This window comes from Podarcis pityusensis (assembly GCF_964106645.2).
Source record: "Podarcis pityusensis genome assembly, chromosome: 12".
Classification (NCBI taxonomy): domain Eukaryota; kingdom Metazoa; phylum Chordata; class Lepidosauria; order Squamata; family Lacertidae; genus Podarcis; species Podarcis pityusensis.
The window spans coordinates 10,359,372-10,377,395 of record NC_138037.1 but is presented as its reverse complement, the minus strand read 5'-3'; the positions used below and the strand labels follow the sequence as shown (position 1 = coordinate 10,377,395).

The 18,024-nt window shown below is 45.6% G+C and overlaps 1 protein-coding gene across 2 annotated transcripts in view; it reads left to right on the top strand.

Moving 5' to 3' along the window:
* Positions 1-18,024, top strand: part of ACVR2B (activin A receptor type 2B) — a 136,160-nt gene that overhangs the window by 72,194 nt on the left and 45,942 nt on the right. The gene's annotated exons all lie outside the window — the stretch shown is intronic.

Genomic DNA, 18,024 nt, shown 5'->3' with positions numbered 1-18,024 from the left:
GCGAAAGAGCTCTCCTCTCTGAAAGTGCGTGCTTAGTTGCCTCTTTCCTAGCCAAGCTTCTGTTCTCCCTGTTGTGACAGAGGCAGAGAATCCGCCCCCCTCACAATTTTGCACTTCTGAGCTCTTGAGCAAGAGCTGAAGACCCATCTTGGAAGTAACACAACAGGCTAAGTTATGGGTTGGTAAGATGGAGATGGCGCACTAGGTTTTCTCCAGATATATGCTTGTAGCTGGAGCTCACGTAAAGTTCTGAACTGGAGGCACCTTCTGTGTGTCTACGAAAATGAGATGTCTTCGTTAACTCTTTCAGAGAATCATAGAATTCTAGAGTTGACAGGGAGCCCGAGAGTCATCTAGTCCAACCCCCTGCAATGCAGGAATCAACCCTAAAGCACCCAGGACAAAAAGCCATCCAACCTCTTCTGCTGCTGCTCCACAGAGGCACTCAGGGTCCCGGAGGCAGCTTTCAGTTCTTGCGGGGGTTTTTCCAAATCTGAGAAAAGATTCGCACAGCTGTTGGTAACATGCAGTTTAGCCCTTGCTCAAGGGGCCAAGGACTGTTCTTGAGGAGGCAGGCAATGCATGCCGTTGCACTAAGTTAATAGCTTTTGAAAGTTGCGCAAGTGGGATCTCTCAGCCTCGGTGAAGGAAGGCATAAGACATCTTTTATAAAGAAGACTTTGACAGTGTTATAAATGCAGAGTGAAAGCAACTCAGCTCCCAAACAGGACCCCCCCCCCATTCTGATCTCCGCAGGGATCATGCAATGGTGTGTTGTTGTTTTTAAAAAAACACCAAAACAAAACCAAAATATTGTTAAAATCAGCTTCAGCTTGGAAATGTGTGAATAACTACCAAGTGGGATCTCTTTGAACTTTCCCACTCCAGATGATGCTAAACCACTATTAATAATTAAACCGCCATACACTATGCAAGTATTTAAAAGACAAGTGTCCTTCCTGAAGGCTTATAATATATTTTAGTAGATGGTTTGCGGAAAGCTCTGCTGTACATGGAATTTGAGGAATTTATTGTTTCCAACGGCCAAAGGGTTTGATACTGGAACCAAATATATTGAAATATAGGTCTGGGGTCTATAATAATATATAATATATGTTTTTTAAAGTTTACACCCCACCCATCTAAAAAAATATTTCTAGGGGCTGGGCTTTTCCAATTCAAATTATAAAACTGCAGAGAGTCGCTGCGTTTCTGGGGCACTGTGGGATGAGGGCCTACCTTCTTTAAGGGTGAGTTTGGGGGTGTAAGGTGTTTTCCTAGCATTGGGTTTTCCTAGCACCGGGGAGGTTAGAGGCTAATCATTTTTCAGGAAGCAACAAGTGGCTGATGACTTGGGCAAGGGCTTAATTTCGCAGCTGTGGACGACAGCCCCTGTGTGAATGCGGACAAGGGTCAGGTTCAGGGTTCTTGTATTAATTTCAGCTTCATGGTCCTTGTATTAAGTTGACGAGGCCGTTAACAACTCAGGTCTCAGAGACTAGGATTCCCAGAGCAGTTTAACAATCCTCAGGTGCTTTTCTTCCGGGAATTGCAGCTCTGTGAGGGGAATAAAGGTCTCGCAACAGCTCCCAGCACCCTTAACAAACTACAGTTCCCAGGATTCTCTTGAGTATTATAGCGCTTTAAATGCATACTGCCGATGGGGCCTGAGCCTTCCAGTTCATTTTAATTGTGGATCCCTTAAACAAATCAGAGGCTGAAATGAATTCCCCAGGATAATTGAACCAGCCCAGGGGTCAGCAACCTTTTTCAGCCATGGGCCGGTCCACCGTCCCTCAGACCATGCGGTGGACCGGACTATATTTTGAAATAAAAAATGAACAAATTCCTATGCCCCACAAATAACCCAGAGATGCATTTTAAATAAAAGCACACGTTCTACTCATGTAAATACACCAGGCAGGCCCCACAAATAACTCAGAGATGAATTTTAAATAAAAGGACGCATTCTACTCATGTAGAAACACGCTGATTCCCGGACCGTCCATGGGCCAGATTGAGAAGGCGATTGGGCCGGATCCGGTCCCCGGGCCTTAGGTTGCCTACCCCTGAACCAGCCCCATAGAATTTGGAAAGGCCTAGGATTTCTCCTAGGAAAGAAAACAGGGACGTAACTGTGGAAAGAGCACGAGGCCTTCTGCCTGCTCATAGCATCTGCGTAGCCCCAGCAACTGTCTAGCATGACAGGGTTGAAGCCGTGAAGGGGATTAATTGGCAGTGTCTTGGCCGGGGACACCAAGCGCACGAGGGGAGAGAGTCTCCAGTTAATGACACGGCTAAACTAGCAAGGTTAAACGCCGTATCTGGTATCAGGGCCCTGCTCTAAACCCGGTTGCCTTTTGCCATAAAGCAACGCTGCATTTCAGAGCTGCAGGAAGCCTGGTGTTTAGAAGAAAAGGAATAGCAGATTGGTTATGAGACGGGGGCCTGTGTTTTAACTTGGGTCGACCACGCGCATTTCTCCGAAAAACAGTTTGGGCCTGTTGTTTTCATTTTTGCCATTTTGCCATTTCATTTTTATGCCGCTTTATATTTTAAAGAACAAATCTCAAAGCGGCTTACATAAAGCACCAAGTCAAACAATCCAGAACAAAACGAATCCGAACGTCAAGGAAAATATTTCAGATCCTTCTCTACGTGGCATTTTGCCTAGGCAAAGGGGGAAGCCCATGAACACTCACAATTGTGTTCTTTAGGAGGAAGCGGAAAGCAGGAGACCAGAAAGGCCTTGGTTGCTTGAATCAAGTGCTTTCCTCTCACTCACTTTAAATCATAGAATTGTAGAGTTGGAACGGACCCTGAGGGTCATCTAGTCCAACCCGCTTCAATGCAGGAATCTCATCTCAAGCATCCCTGGCAGATGGACATTCCTACAAGGAATGAGAGTTTGTTCCACTGTCAAACCCTTCTTCTAAGGGAGTCTGTTCCACCAGCAAACATATACCACCGTTAGAAGTTTAGTCAAAATCTCATTTCTTGTAACTTTAAGCCATTGGTTTGGGTCCTACCCTCCATGTTCTCCCTCCTCCATGTGACAGCCCATAAGATATTTGAAGATGGCGTTCATATCTCCTCTCAGTCTCCTCTTTTCCAGGCTAAACACCCCCAGCTCCCTCAGCCATTCCTCATAAGGCTTGGTTTCCAGACCCTTAACCATCTTGGTTGCCCTCCCCGATGCCCGTTCCAGCTTGTCAGCAACCTTCTTAAATTGTAGTGCCCAGAAACGGACACAGTATTCCAGGTGTGGCCTGACCAAAGCAGAATAGAGCGGACCTATTACTTCCCTTGACCTGGACGCTATACTTCTGTTCCATGCTTTGGAGAGCACCCTTGTTGGCTTAGAAAGGAGCAGCTCCTGCAAATGGCGTGGTTCTGCCCACTTTCACTCTGGCAAGAGCTTCTGTTTACCTGGCCCTGCCCTTCTAACTGTGGGCCCAGGCATAGCTCTCAAGTGTCTCTGGATGGGAAGAGTTGATTTAATGCAGGAGCCTAATGCCCTCTAGATGTTTTGAACTCCAGTTCCCATAGGGAGCTGCCTTATACTAAGTTAGAGCACTGGACCATCTAGCTCAGTAATAGCAGTGGCTCCCCAGGGTTTCAGACTGGAGGTCTCCCAGCCCTACCTGGGACCCCTTTTGCATACAGAGCAGATTTTTTTAGCACTGTGGGTTAAACCACAGAGCCTAGGGCTTGCCGATCAGAAGGTCGGCAGCTTGAATCCCTGCGACGGGATGAGCTCCTGTTGCTCAGTCCCTGCTCCTGCCAACCTAGCAGTTCGAAAGCACGTCAAGTGCAAGTAGATAAATAGGTACCACTCTGGCGGGAAGGTAAACAGTGTTTCCGTGTGCTGCTCTGGTTCGCCAGAAGCTGCTTAGTCCTGCTGGCCACATGACCTGGAAGTTGTACGCCGGCACCCTCGGCCAATAAAGCAAGATGAGCGCCGCAACCCCAGAGTTGGCCATGACTGGACCTATGGTCAGGGGTCCCCTTTACCTTACAGACCATCAGCCACAACCAAACCATGGTCTATGGTCAAGGTTGATGGAAGTTGTCTTCCAGCATCACAGATTTTCAGGGTGATGGTGGTGGGTGTGCTTGTGGGGTTGTTGGTTTTTTGCCACCAGAGTCTTCCCTACCACTTTGGCTAAGAGACAAGTGACTGTTTTGCAAATGCTGTTAAGCAACAGTTTGAAACTTTTGGCAAATAGTGTGCATGAAATGTGCATGTGTGCTTCTTTATATGTCACCTGAAGCTAGAAATACAGCTACTGGAAGCTTGGGGAGGCAAATGTATTCTGTTTCTGGAATCCAGAGGGAGGGTTTAGTGTACGGACTCTGCAGGGGGGCAGGGGGCGGAACAAGCCTGGAAGTCCTTGGCTGAAAGTTTGCTTCAGCCATGAACTCAGTAGATGGCCTGAGGTTAGGGACATGAATTTCTCAACTTCAACCCAGCTGCCTTCACCTCCGACACGGAGATAATATTGATGCAAGAAATACCAACGTAGTGAAGTGCTTTGCACAGCTGAAGAACACGGTGCAGATGTTTATTGGGTTTTTATTAGGTGTTATTTATTAGGTTTTGCCTTTTGTGCAAAACTGCATTGTCAAAGCTTTATTTGAAGGCATTAACGAACTGCAAATGTATTAACATCACTTCAGGACAGAAAGGGCGAGTCTCTCATTATAATATAGATGGGCTTATTCTCTCTCTCTCTCTCTCTCTCTCACACACACACACACACACACACACAGCATTTTTTAATGTGAAAAACGCGTAATCTGGCCTGTTCCCTTGGCATAGGGCAGGGCATAAATTTAAACGAATAAAGGGATGTCTTGATGCTTACAGTCCTCTGCTGCATTAGATAGTTTGGACAGGGGCTTGAATAAGAGATCCATCTCCATTAGTGTGTTCCCGTTTCAAAAAGGCAAGTTAATGATGGGTGACCGACCTATTGTGAAGCCAGTTCTGTGGCCCCTTTTCTTTTTCTTCTTCCAGGGATGGTGCTCAGTGTGTGGAATTTGGAGAAGGGCCGCCATGCATATGGCTCAGAGGATTAGCCTGTTCATGCATGCCCAGAACACTGGCAGCAGATGGCCAATTCAGCTTTTTGTCTGCATGTTTGTGTGTGACATCTTATCACACATTTGCTGCCTTTTGTCCTTGGTTAACTGCAGCGCATTATCAAAGTTCACAAAAGACAGCTGGAAAGCACACAGCCCTACCTGTCGATGCCGAGTGTATGTGTGAGAAATATATTGGTCCAATAAGTTGCTGCGTGGAGTCAGAAGTTGCATTGGAATGAGAGTGGTGTTTGCTTTTGAAGCACGTTGCTACTGAGAGAGATATCTGGTTAGCGTATAGTTGGGGGACGGGGGACGGGACGGAGTTCACATTGCACAGGGATGGGTCTGCCCTCCAGTATTGTTTTCCATGCTGCCTAGCTACTTCGATACTGCAGGCACTGAGTGGCTCTTCTGAGTTTCACACATTTGGACAAAATGAATGGTTTGGGTTAATTGGAGTCTTCCTCGTTTAATCACAGCTCGCCCAAAGAGAGGTTTGAAAATATTTGCGTCCACAGGGAAAAGGCTCGCTCAAACGGGGCCTTCATATCTCTTAAGGAAAAAATAATACTGAAATTTTCTGGGAAGTTTTAGGAGAGAGCTCACTCAGGCTTAGTTGACCAGTGGCACGAAGAGCAAGATCTCAGCTGCCGAATAGTTTTATTTTATTTATTAAATTTGTATGAAACCCTCCACCCAAAGATCACAGGGCGGTTCACAACATAAATATACAAAATGAGAACACAAAAATACACAACAGAAATGCAAAAACAAACCAATAACCACCACCTCCCACCATCACATTTAAAAGGTCCTTGTTGTTGTTTAGTTGTTTAGTCGTGTCTGACTGTTCGTGACCCCATGGACCAGAGCACGCCAGGCACTCCTGTCTTCCACTGCCTCCCGCAGTTTGGTCAAACTCATGCTGGTAGCTTCGAGAACACTATCCAACCATCTCGTCCTCTGTCGTCCCCTTCTCCTTGTGCCCTCCATCTTTCCCAGCATCAGGGTCTTTTCCAGGGAGTCTTCTCTTCTCATGTGGTGGCCAAAGTATTGGAGCCTCAGCTTCAGGATCTGTCATTCCAGTGAGCACACAGGGCTGATTTCCTTAAGAATGGATAGGTTTGATCGTCTTGCAGTCCATGGGACTCTCAAGAGTCTCCTCCAGCACCATAATTCAAAAGCATCAATTCTTTGGCAATCAGCCTTCTTTATGGTCCAGCTCTCCCTTCCATGCATCACTACTGGGACTAGATTGTTTAATCAACCAAAGTCCTGACTATGGAAAAAGGTTTTCACGTGGAGCCTAAACAAAGTCACCAATCAGGTGAGCCTCCCTGAGGGGAGCATTCCACATACGGGGAGCCACCGCAGGAAAGGCCCTGTTCTCGTGTTGACCGCCCTAAGGAGGCATGAATAGGAGAAAGTGTTTCTTCAGTTCCCAAACTGTCCAGGGCTTTAAAAGATCAAAACCACCCTCTTCCATTAAGCCCAAGAATGCATGCCAGCGTATTAGAATGTGGACGCCAGCTCCACAGAAGCGACAGCTTTCCACAGTGCAAAAACCAGAGAATTAGCAAAAGGGGGAAAGATAGCTTAGGGCAGTGGTGGGAACCCCATAGTCCTCTAGACCAGCATTTCCCAACCTTGGGCCTCCAGCTGTTTTTGGACTACAACTCCCATAATCCTCAGCTAGCAGGACCAGTGGTCAGGGATGATGGGAATTGTAGTTCGAAAACAGCTGGAGGCCCAAGGTTGGGAAACACTGCTCTAGACGTTGGACTACAATTCCCATGGCCATGCTGGCTAGTGGCTGATGGGAGCTGGAGTCCAAGGATACCTGAGGGGGCCACAGGCTGTAAGCTAAAAGCTTCCAGGAAAAGGCAGGTTTCGTGGAGAAACTTGAATTCAGAAAGGCAGCACCGCCTCTCTGAATTCACCGTTCCAGGAATAAGGACAGAGGCCAAGTTGTTTAAGAGAGGAGGAGGTGGCTTTCTGACAGCCGGTGATGGAAGAGCTGGGTTATGTACACACCGTGTATTTAAAGCAGAGCCCGAAAGATCCTGGGAACTGTAGTTTGTTGAGGGTGCTTGGAACCATAGCTCTGCCGGGGGGGTCAACTACACCCCCCAGGATTCTTTGAGAGAAGCAATGTGCTATAAATGTATGGCGTGAAATAAAGGCGGAACGGACGCACTTTTGCGAAATAAAGGGAGCCGTCCATGTCGCCCCCTGCTTTCGACAACACCAATACTATTGTGACAGGAACAATTCCTGGAAGCTCTTTATTGGCGTGGGTTGTTGTTTTTTTGGGGGGGCGGGAGGGGGCTAACATTCCTTTGTGGGGTCATTCGAATACAATGGCTTTTTACTAGGGGAGAAGCTAATTCCTCAGTCGTTTGCTGCCAGCGGGATGGGTAGGTTGGGGGATGGCAGGATTTTTCCAGTGGAATGCGAAAGCTGGAAGGCCCCAGTGTCTCTATTTTAGTGTGTTTGCCTCTTTAGCCCTCTGGAAGAATTTCAGGAATGCCTTGGCTTCCTTTCGGTCCCCTTGAGGCACCAATGTGTCCTGACAAAAGCTGGACCTTGCCTCCCTTCCTGACTCCCCACGGCCCTTTTACTCACTCCTCCTGTTTTTCTTTTCGTCCAAGGCTAGTTTCATGTCAGGGTCCGGTGGTGTGTGTTTGGGGAGGGGTGGTGGTGGTAAGTGTCGAGAAAGAAAAGAAAAAAGCCCATGGGGTGATTTAAAGCCACTTTTACGATGGTGAAATTGCCATCTTAAAAGGAAAGCAAATTAAGGAAAGGTGCTCTCCGGTGCTACAAATTATTAAAAGGTTCCCAGGAGATTCAAGTGTTTTGAATGGAGGGAAACTTAGAAAATGGGCGGACATGCTTCGTTCTCTATATTCTTTCTTTTTTTCTTTTTTTTGAGTTTGGGATTTTTACATACGTTATATTATCTCCTTCCAATTTTTAAATTTCCCATACAATTTTTTCCTTTCCCTCCTTTCCCCTCCCCCATATCCATTGGAAGGGTTCAAACAATTATCCTCAGCCACGGGCATAATGTCTTTTGTTCCAGTAGTTTTTATCCACTGAAGATAGGGGTTCCATCTGTTCCTTATCGTGGTGGACTTGACCTTCCACATTGTCTCCTGTGATGTGACTGCAACAATGTCCGACTGAATAAATTCAAACAAATAACTATTCCATGCCTCTACTGTCCATTTTCCTCTTTCTTTCCAACCTAAAGCTATCGTTGCCTTTCCTGCTAACATCATAGCTTTGAAGGTAAGCTGGTCACCTCTCTCTATAGCCGTGTTTCCAAGTACGCCCATTGTCATGAGATCAAAGTCTATTGAAAGCTAGGACTTCCGGGTTGGCGCCTCTGGCAATGGCGGATTTCCTCCAATCGGGAGGAATCCGCTCTGTGGAAAACAGGGTCTGAACTGCCACGGCGAGGCGGAGACCCATCAAAAACCACAGGCGGGAGAAGCCTGTGGACGTGGGATTCGGCCGGCACCTTTGCGCCCCCCCTACTCGCGGGGAAACCCGACTTCGGGGTTCCGGAGCGACGTGGGGTGAGTGGCGCGGTGCCTTGAATCGACTGCTTCTTTCACGGAGTGAAGCCGCATTGCTGTTGCCGGAGAGCGCTGACTTTTTCCTGTGGACAATTGGAGCTTAAATAACTGCCCGTGAGTAGAACGGAAAATTGGAATAAGAAATTTCCTTTAATTTGGCACTGAAGCGGAAAGGTCTAAACAGGAAGTCTGCCTTCCGCTTTTTGTAAATAGATTGAAGCAAAGACCCGGCAAGCTAGAGCTTAGAAAATTAGAGGGGGGAACTTTTTCTGGACTGATTAAACTTGCAGAAGACAAGTAAAGAAAAGCAATTCTCCACCGTCTTGAACCTGGGAGCGGGGTGTCAGGACAGATGTCTTCGGGAAGTTCATTGACTATAGACAAACGTTTTTGACAGATAGTTAAAAGAAGAGAAACATATTAATTCCATTGTTCCCCTTCGCATCTAAAAGGAACAAAATATTGACAAAATATCTGAAAAAGGAAACTTTGTTGTTAGATTTGCTTTTTTTTTTTTAAAAAAAAAAGAGAGATGGATACAAATAGAAGCTTTTTCCCCTAGAGGGAGCTTGTGAAACTGTTATTAAATTCGAACTGGGGAGCTTTGCAGCTGCAATAGATTAAGATCGTGGGAACAGACTCTGACCTTCAACAAGAATTTACTCGGAGGCTCTGGTGTTGGCCTTTTGTAAGACAAGTGCTTTCTTGGAACAGTTACATGAGAAGATGGATTTGATGACTGTTGGGATCGGAAAGTTTGGACAGGCAGTGGGTACTTATTTAGAACCCACTCAGGAATTAACTCAGGAGTGTGCTTTGACAGATCAGATGAGGGAGGAGGTTGTTGCTGGACCTAGTGAGGCAGAGATGGAGGGAACTGTGGCCCAGCAGGAACATGAGTCGTTGGACTTGACGAATGAACCTGGAGAAAGCCAGATTTGGAGAGACACTGTTTGGTTTGGAGATGGGGGGCTGGATAGACCCCCCTATGCAGGGATGTTTTGACCTTTCAAGTCTGGCTTTGGGCCGAGAGGCGTTCGGAGTTGTGCGGGCCCTTAACTTTGGAGGGACTTTGAAACATGCTTTTAAATACCACATGGAGTTCAGTGTTGACTTTGGAAAAGGGGCTGATCTGTCGAGAAGGGACAAAAACATTGTCAAGCTGGAGTCTTCCCGAGTGAAAGGAGCAGAAGACAAAGTAAAGCACAGGTATAAATATGAAGAAGATCTGCGGATGGGACATGGAAGAGATCCAAGGGCCTCGGATATAAGGTTACCAGGTTGATGGACTAGATGGATGGGATAGAAAGGACCGACAAAACCCGAGACCAGGAGAAAGAGACGTTGGATGAAGATTGGAAGAAAGTTTTAAACAATTTATTTAGGAAAATCTTGTAAAAGTAAAGAGTATTAGAAAAATGTTGGAATGAAATTATTTGGCTTTAGCAGAAATGTTAAAAAGAATTATGTAAGAATATGTCATGGTTAAGAGAATTTGGTATAAATAAGATTTAAGTTTTAAGTTTTAGGGCCTTTTATGGTAAGATAAGGTTAAAATACATTAAGGTAATTTAATGACAGAATATTATGAAAGATGGAAAGGATTTGCTGAGATAATTAACAACTAGAATACAAAAAAGGGAGGTGTGAAGAGGTCGATGAAACAAGGTAATGACAGTTAATGATTTGGGAATATTGGATTTGTTTTTAATTTTTTTGTCCATTTTTGCTTTTTGATTTTGATGTATTATGTGTTTTGTTTTTTTCCTCTTTTTGACCTTTTTTTTTATTGATTAGTATTGTTTAAATGTTACTTGTTTTTTCCTTCTTCTTTTTTCTTTGTTTCTATGTAATCTTAAAATTCTCAATAAATATTATTTTTTTTAAAAACACAAAGTCTATTGAAAGCTTCACTTTAAAAATTTCATTAATAACCTTTAGGATTTTATTCCAGAATTCCTTTATCTCTGGGCATTCCCAGTACATATGGGAAAACCGTCCCTTGGCTAGTTTGCAGTGCCAACAGTTAGAATTCAATCCTGCTACCATATTACGATACGATACGACATCTTTATTGTCATTGTCTCATACAGAACAATGAAATTGAAAAATCTACGTAAGACATTAAAAAACCCTTAAAAACCCTGAAACCCCGTTTTAAAATACAATATGCTCCTATAGCTAGCTGGGCCAGCTCTATATTCTTTCTTTCTTTCTTTCTTTCTTTCTTTCTTTCTTTCTTTCTTTCTCCCATGCTAAGGTCAAGAGCCCTCTAATCAACACTTCCGCTGCAATAAGGCAAGAGTTTGTAAACAGCTTTCCGTAGCCCCATGTGCCAAGAGTGCTACACTGCCCCCTGGTGGAAGGAGCACATCGCTCACAGCTACACAGAGCTACAGAACGCTTGGGCCGGGCGAGGTGAGGGCGCCTCAGGCAGCAGGATCCACGAGGGCAGCAGATTCTGATGTAGATCATAGAATTGTAGAGTTGGAAGGGACCCCGGGGGGTCATCTATCCCAACCCCCTCTGCAATGCAGGAATCTCAACCATAGCATCCAGGACAGGTGGTTCACCCAACCTCTGCTTTAAAACCTCTTCCTGCTCTCTCACAGAAGATGGAACAAGCTTGCTTTCTCCAGCTCCGGAGGGCAGGACCCCTGAGCCGATGGACCCCAGTTACAAGAAAGGAGATTTTGACTAAGCAATGAGGAAGAGCTTTCTGACAAGTAAGAGCTGTTAAGTCAGTGGAACGGGCTCCCTTGGGAGGCGGCAGACTCTCCTTCCTTGAAGGTTTTGGAGCAGGTTTGGGTGGCCACCTGCCATGGATGCTTTCCTTTTTCTTTTCTCCTTCTGTGATGGAACTCCTATTTGGGGACTTCCCTGGCTTTTTTCTGGCCCACGTAGGACCAGTCTGGATAGATGGCCTTGGTGAAGATTTGACGTTTTCATCCCCCAAAAAGTTTTTGATTTGAGTTTCCACTGAAATGAGGTTGTATTTTAATCTTGTTTTTAAGTTGCATTTTAATCAATTGTTTTTATATCCGGTGTTAGCTGCCCTGAGCCCGGTCATGGCTGGGGAGGGCGGGGTATAAATAAAATTTATTATTATTATTATTATTATTATTATTATTATTATTATTAGTCTGCTTTAGACTAATACCTGAAGGAGCGTCTCCACCCCCATCGTTCTGCCCGGACGCTGGGGTCGAGCGCCGAGGGCCTTCTGGTGGTTCCCTCATTGTGAGAAGCAAAGCTACAGGGAACCAGGCAGAGGGCCTTCTCGGTAGTGGCGCCCGCCCTGTGGAACGTCCTCCCATCAGATGTCAAAGAGATAAACAACTACCTGACATTCAGAAGACATATGAAGGCAGCCCTGTTCAGGGAAGTTTTTAATGTGTGACATTTAAAATAAATAATAACAGCAATAACAATAACAGTAAACTGCTGACTTTGTGGTTAGTAGTGGTGGTCAGAAACCTTCATCCTGCCTTCCCTGGAGCCTTAGGCTGTGTGCACACTTATACCTTTCAAGCCGTGTTAGAAATTAGCCAGGCGCCAGGCGCATTTTGTTACTGACATGAGTCCAGTTGTGACTACGATGAGATTTCTGGGCGCCAGGTTGACGACCACAGTTTAAAAACCGGCCTCAGTCCACGACTAATACCATTTCCACTGTGTGTGTGTGTCTGTGTGTTTCTCCTTCTTGCATATTGGGACAAGTGAATTGTTGTGAGAGCAAGCTACAGCCAAGCAATGTAGCTGAGATCGTAGAATCGTAGAATCATAGAATTGTAGCATTGGACGGAACCCTGGGGTCACCCAGTCCAAGCCCTTGGCAAATAGTCATTCTGTTGTGGCGACCACAACCTAGATTTAAGGTGCCATTTGACACCAGCATATATATGAGTTTCTAACATTTTGCTTTAAGCATCTTCTTTCCTTCAAAGAATTCTGGGCACTGTAGTTTGCGAAGGTTTCAAAAACTTTTGCCAAGGCATGGGGTCCTTTGCAATAAGGCAGTTTTCTTCCATGGTATCTGGCATATTTTTCCAGTGGATCTTGACGTTGCCTGGGAGGCCTTATAACAACGTTTTACACAATCTGCCTTGGCAACCCAGAGATAATATCGTCCAGTTTTATTTCCCTTCTCTGCTGCAACCTGCCAAGGAGGCTGCCTGCTTTTGAGCTTTGATTTCTCAGGTGGAACAGGGTGCAAAGAAAGGAAAACAAGTACAGCTTCGTTCTTGGGGGGGGGGGGGCATAGTTTGCCCGGTACTTGACCTTTTGGACTTCCATCTCCTTCCTGCCTGCTTACATGCATTACATCGTCCCTCCACCCCCCCCACCCCCCACCAAATTACCACCAAATTGAATTTGGAATTGTGGTATTTGAAAATGTCAAGGAGAATCAATAGGGGAGCTCTGGAGGGGGGGGGTCAGTCTTGGTAGACTCAGCACATTTCAGAGCAGATCTGAAACTTCTTCCCTGATGAATTTCTTTAGGGGTTCTGCATATGGCTGTTGAACTGGGGCGCCCCTGCCCAGATCACATAAGGCAGCATGTTTCACAAACATCTGAGAGGTGAAGTGGCAGGGCTCTGAGGAGTTGTGGTGGAGGCAGAGGGTCAGGGGGCTGACCCAGGAAAGGGGACCAGCGATATCTGGGATTCAGTGCCGCAGAGGTGGGGGGCACAGGATGTGTCAGAAGCGTTGGAAGAGGCTGTTCAGGTGAGGGGTGGTGCGGTCGAATCCCCGCTGTCTCCCGAGAACCAGAGGGGAAGAGCAATGACTGCTTCTATGTAGGAGAAGAATTTCCTTGGCTGGGAGTACTTTGGATATTAAGTCTCACAGCCGCAAAGGCTAACTGAGAGCAACAGTTGCCCATGTTTCTCTATGAGACGCTGATCTTGGCACATGTCTGATTTGAAGGAGGTAAAACTATCACGACAATTCATGCAGGGATGCAATGGGCAGCCTCCTTTGAAGCGGGTGGCGCTGTGGTGTAAACCACTGAGCCTAGGGCTTGCCGATCAGAAGGTTGGCGGTTCGAATCCCCGCGACGGGGTGAGCTCCCGTTTCTCGGTCCCAGCTCCTGCCAACCTAGCAGTTTGAAAGCACGTCAAATTGCAAGTAGATAAATAGGTACCGCTCATCTTGTTCTTACATGTTGCTGTAAACGACAACTCCTGTGTTGGAATCTGTGCTGAAACATGGAATCTCCCTTTATTCTTCCAATGACTTAACCAGAAGTTTGGATTTATTTGACTTCAAGTTTTTGCAACCCTCATCTCCTGTTCATTTGGTGATGGCTGTTTCATGTGTCTCGCCTCTGATCTGCAGAAGAGGATCTGGTGAAAAGCTCCCCAAAGCTGAAAGAAGCTTTCCAAAGGCTGCTCAATGAGTTTCCTTGCAGAATGGAGACTGGAACCCCACTTCCCAAACCAAAAGCATTGCATACTTTAGCAGGCCGTGTAATGTCACATGGAAGCTTTTTCCCTCACTCCTCACTTGATGGTCTCTCTTTCTTGGCTTAAGCCATGTTCAGCAACTGAATACAGTATCCTAAATCCTTTGTTGTTTGGTGGTGGTTGGGAATACTTTGTAAAAAAAGAAGCAGCAAGCCCTTTTCATAAAAAAAGTCTTGAGATTGTTCAAAGAAATAGAATCTTCACTTCATCCTCCCACCAGTGTGAGCTAGTTATAATGTGTCCTTTTAAACACATTCTCTGCATCTCAAGGCCTGCCTTTTATTAGCAGCTTGGGAAAAAGAAATGTAATAAAGGTCTTATTCCTTTTGAATAATTTCCTTGTCTCCAATTTCTTTTATCTCATTCTATGCCTTTTTAAAATGTGGGGTTTTGGGGGGGTTTATTTGGTTGTTTTTTAATTTTGATTATATATTTTGTGGTTTTATATTTTGATTTTGTTCTGTGAATCGCCAGGTATAGGGCGGTATTTAAAATGAATGAATGAAGCTGGAAAGGGGAGGGAGAAAGGAGTTTTACTATAGAGGGCAAAGCTTGCCACAAAACCACACTCTGTGCGGGAGCTTAAGGCACAAAACGCTTGCCAGATAATTATCCTTAACTCTTTCTGAGAGGTGCACCCTTTCTTAAAGAAAGCGTGTTAAAACTTTGGATATGCAAGTAAATAAATAAATCCCAGTTAATTATGTGTTTCGTGAAATAGCAGCATACAAAGCAAGAGGAGACTCTTGACAACAGCAAAGATATCGTTACCTTTGTAAAAAACCTTTTGTACTTTTTTCGGGTAGGATGCTGATGGCATTCTTGCTCATGTTGACATGGTGATAATATCACAGAATTGTCAGGCTGGGGGAGGGACCGCGAGGGTCATCTAGTCCAACCCCTTTGCAATGCAGGAATCTTTTGCCCAATGTGGGGTCTGAACCCACGACCCTGGATCCACTTCCCTGCTACCAGTGCTGGCCCAGGACATTGTGCATCCTGACCCAGAGCCCAAATGGTGCTGTGCTTCCGATAGGGCCAGCTTATTAAAAAAAAAGTCTTGCTGCACCTTTCAGACACCGGCTGGTGCCTTCACCTGCCACTTCCTTATGGCCAGCTTTTGCTACTGCAATCCATGAGCTTATGCCAGGATTAACTGAATATATAGGTACAAGCTTGCATCTGAGTTCCTGCGAGACAGAGGGGCTGGGGAAGCCCTAGCAGAATCTATGATGGTCAGCCAGTTTTAACGATAGCAAATTTGTGTCCATAGTCTCAGTTGAAAGGCCCTGTTTCACAGTTTGTGAACACCGAGGCTCAGAGATATACAACTTGCTCATGGATCAGGCACGTTAAGTGTGTGAGACCAAAGCCTTCTCCTTGCTAGCATTCCAAAATTGGGAGTTATAGACTACTTAGCTGATTTACCAAAAGATCCTGATCTGCTTTCTGCCAGCCCTGGGTGGAGGCTGTGCCTTGGAAAAATGCAGAAAACAGGAAGGTTGTCAGAGGCTTGAACGGTACATTAGCACCTTGGAAAGCTCTCTCTACTTTCCCTATGATGAGCTGCAAGAGAATAAATAATGCAAGGCGAGGAGATAGATGCAAATTTGTGTAGTTTTCACGGGCTGCAGGGTTCTGCCTCCCTTGACAGCACACTTGGGGTTTCGTGGCTCAGGATTCTGAATTTTAGCTCAGGTTTATATATAGATCTAATGAACATCCTCTGACTCGGAGAAAAGGATTTCCCCATGATGGGGGGGGGGGGAAGGCTGCTGTATTGACTGAAGGGGTGGTGAAGCATTGCCTGTGGATTCTGACCCCGCTGCAGCTTTTTCTGACATTGAACATGTTTTAAAAGGTTGCATTTCAGAGGCAGAGCATCTTGATTTGCATGCGGAAGGTCTCAGGGTTAATTCCGGGCACCTACCGTATTTTTTGCTCTATAAGACTCACTTTTTCCCTCCGAAAAAGTAAGGGGAAATGTGTGTGCGTCTTATGGAGCGAATGCAGGCTGCGCAGCTATCCCAGAAGCCAGAACATCAAGAGGCAATCACTGCGCAGCGATCCCTCTTGCTGTTCTGGCTTCTGAGATTCAGAATATTTTTTTTTCTTGTTTTCCTCCTCCAAAAACTAGGTGCGTCTTATGGTCTGGTGCGTCTTATTGAGCGAAAAATACGGTATATTCTCTGCCTTGAAAACCCTGTAGAGCCACTGCCAGTCAGCATAGAATACTCAGCTTAGATGCACATTGGTCTCACTCAGTAGAAGGTAGCATTCTATGCTCCTAAATCTCCCGCAGTCTTTTGCATGGCTTCCCAAGCACACATGAGCTTTGACCTGATAGCCCGACTCCTGAACATCTGACAGCAGGATGGCCTCTCCTTTTGACCGAAGGACAAAGTGGGATAATCCCACAGTTGCCAGATGTCTGATTAAGGAAGCTGTAGTTGCTGCTGTATATCCCCCAAAATAGCACAGCTGCAAACAGCGTAATGGATACTGTTTGCCAGGGAATATTACAGCCCCACTGAACTTGCATCATAAATCTGCAGTTTCCTATTACGGTTTTGAATCGGGATTTGGCAACATGGGTTCGCTAGACAGACCGGGGACCAGTTTGAATGTTGCTATATTAAACTTTTCTTTAAAAATCACGATGGGAGCGGCCCTCCCAAGGAGAATGTCAAGCAATTAAAAAACAACAACCCAGGAATTTCAAAGCCACACACTCTTTCTTGACCCACATCTATTTGAAATTGGATAAGCTCTGCAAACATTTTTGTCAGTCGGGTCTCTGCAGCACTCGGCCAATCCTCAACGAAGTGCATTCTTTGTAGCTAGCCTGGAAAACAATGCAATCACTAATTTGAGCACCTTGGTTTTTAATTTAATATTAGTGGTAAGAAAGAGCAGTGGTGGAGTATGCGTATTTCTATACTACCTACTTTTTGCTTAATCATTTGCAGTTGTTTATGTGTGAACAGAGGAGGAGAAATGGGGGGGGGTGGTCTGTGTGTGCGCTGCAGCTTTCAACATTTGTGCGTTATTGGAACTGTAAGGTTCGCCCGTGTTTCTAGGTTTGAGATAAGGGTTGAGGTTTTGTATCCCTGTTTTTCTTCAGATTGAAAAAACAACAGAGTGTGTATGTTTGTTTGGCTGCTGTGAAACCGCTGGTCAGCAGGATCTTCTGTTGTGGTGAATGTAGTATGTGCAGTTTGTACAAAGGACACCTTATTAAATACATACGGAAGAGTCTCGTGCTATTTATTTCTGAAGCTTATAGCTCCTCATCATGTTTCCTCTGTAGTAGGAAGCTGTTGAAGGTGGGGAGGAGTTGGTGGTGTCAATAGTTAAACCCCATAGGCTTCATCACACTTTGGTTGGGCAGAATATTGCATGTACATTTTCCTTCTCAGTAAGCCAATTGGCAAGCCTTCATACGTTTTAGAAAAAATCTAGCACCCCAGAGGACCTGGAGCAGACATAGGCAAACTCTGGCCCTCCAGATGTTTGGGACTACAATTTCCCATCATTCCTGACCACTGGTCCTGTTAGCTAGGGGTGATAGGAATTGTAGTCCCAAACATCTGGATGGCCGGAGTTGGCCTATGCCTGACCTGGAGGCATAACTTAAACATCCTCCTCTCTGTCACTGGCTCCTTGTGTAGTGTTGGGTACGATGCTCTGGTATCCTTGCAATCCCAGGGGCAGCCAACTAGCCATGGCGTATAGCAGAGCTGAAACAATAGCCAAGTGTCACCTTAGAAAATGTATTATTCCATCGGTGTTCAATGATTACAAAAATGATGCATCAGATGACGCGAACTTTAGCGTGCTGGTACTGCTGTCTTGTCCCTCTTGCTAAGCATGTCGTGTGGCGGCAC